The sequence below is a fragment of the Elephantulus edwardii genome, unplaced genomic scaffold, assembly GCF_000299155.1.
Source record: "Elephantulus edwardii isolate Elephantulus edwardi_28Jun2011 unplaced genomic scaffold, EleEdw1.0 scaffold00016, whole genome shotgun sequence".
In the NCBI taxonomy this organism is placed as follows: domain Eukaryota; kingdom Metazoa; phylum Chordata; class Mammalia; order Macroscelidea; family Macroscelididae; genus Elephantulus; species Elephantulus edwardii.
Window position 1 is genome coordinate 12,850,517 of NW_006399766.1, and position 2,088 is coordinate 12,852,604.

The window sequence follows — 2,088 nt, forward strand, 5'->3', positions numbered from 1 at the left end:
CAAATGGTATCTCTATTTGCAATTTTTTGAGAAAGCGCCACACCGCCTCCCACAATGGTTACACCATCTTACATTCCCACCAACAGTGAATAATAGTTCCAATTTCTCCACATCCTCACCAGCATTTGTTGCTTGCTGTTCTATTTTGCTATTCTTACTGGGGTGAGATGATATCTCATAGTTGTTTTGAGCAATTTGCTTCTTATTGATTTTGCCATAACTACGCTTGTAGTCATTGACAGATTTCAGGTTTGGGTAACCCCATGTGCTATATTGTTCCATACCCCTCAATATATTAATTGAAGCTGTGGTGAGTTTTACAAGTGTACTATTGAAGATCTGGCAAAGGTGAAGAAGCTGCAACACCTAACGAATCTTTGGGCTCACACCGTTGATACCTCTGATCCTAATGACAAATGCCAGTTTGGGTTCTGCAGGTACATAGGCGTTACCAGATTTCCTTGCCACCTGAGCCATTTGAACCTCAGTTCTGTACATCTGCCTATATTCTTTTGATAGTGCTTACGTTTTCATAAGTAAGCTTCACCCTTCCCTTTTGAAGCATTATTTTTGCAAACTTCTTTCTTGGGTGCTTGACCTTCAAGTCTGCAAAATTCCTTTGCTTTTTCTTAAGGGTTTGGGCACTGCAGGAACCTTCTTTTTCTTCTCTACAGCAACCTCCATGGTTACAGGCAGGGAGAGGGGAAAAAAGCCAGAATACACCTTTTTAAGTGAACATCAATATTCTTCAAGGTAGACCCCACATTGGGACATAAGACAAGCCTTCAAGTAGTGTTTTTTCAATACCACAGAGCTAAAAGTTAGCCAAGTAAGAATTTTAATAGTTTGTGCCTCCTTTGCACCTTTACTTTATTTTGAAATTACATTATGGGGTAACCTAGTGGAGGGCTAAATTAGTCTGTGAGTCAGGGCAGCCAGGCAGCCATCCTCCACCGTCAGGTGCCAGCAAGTCTGTGGTATTTTCATACCTGTGGAGGCAGAAATGTAGACTTCATTATGTATATTTCAAAATATGATGATCTGATTGTAAAGGCAGAGCCTATAAAAATAGTCCCACACTGATCCCTTGGGACCCCCTTGATGGAAAATATGATGTGTTGGCAGTATGTTTGTGTGTGTGTGTGTGTGTGTATGTATTTATATGCATGATTCTGTGTAAGCATCTATGTGTTTATCTGTCTGTTAGTCTAACCCCAAAAACCTGCATAAAATTTTTGACTATTGTAGGTCTCAGCCTCAGAGATTAATTCAGTTCAGCTGAGTTAGGGCCCCACAGTTTCTGTTACAAGCAGGTACCTCAGGAGATCTTAATACAGGTGATGCTTGAGGACCACATTTCTGACACAGTGGGTTGATCTTTTAGTGTGGGCTCTGGAGCCAGCTGGCTAGCAGTTCAAATGACCTCTCTTGACCTCAGTTTACTCTTCCATAAAAATGGATAATAATGGGACTCACCTCATGAGGTTTTGGTGAAGATAAATCTGATAATTCCCCCCGTAATTAATTTTAATGAAAGTTTACAGAAACTTAGGGTTTCCCATCATTCATTGTTGCACTTTTCTCCCTGCCCACCCCTTCCCCCAATTCACTCTTTCCTTGAAAAGTAAAAGAAAAACTATTTCATTGTTATGCAATCCCTCCCCCCAAGTCCAGTCCACTGTGCAGCCTTCATTCTGGACTCTTGTAATGACAGTAATACCCAATCATATATCCCTTTTAAACAGTTCTCTTCCTCATCTGTTTAAATGCAATATACATCATTCCTCCCCTCCTTCTCTAGCTTCCCTTAACCTTGATGTCAGTCCTATTTTATAACAGTGACCCTATGCAATATTTGTCCTTTTGTGACTGAGATAGTTCACTCAGCATAATGCCCTTCAGGGTCATCCATTTTGCATAATATTTCATGAGTTCCTTGTTTTTCAATGTGATCATATTTTTAGAAATACTTTTTTATTTTGATTTTAATGAAAGTTTACAGAAAACTTGGATTTCCATTCATTCATTGTCGCAGTTTTCCTCCCTATCCTATCCAGTTCACTTTTCTCTTAAGAAAAATCATTCATT

At 39.6% G+C, this 2,088-nt stretch overlaps 1 pseudogene; it reads right to left on the reverse strand.

Annotated features, from left to right (window-relative positions):
- Window positions 1–684, reverse strand: part of LOC102849679 — a 2,703-nt pseudogene extending 2,019 nt beyond the window's left edge.
- Between the last annotated feature and the right edge of the window lie 1,404 nt (window positions 685–2,088).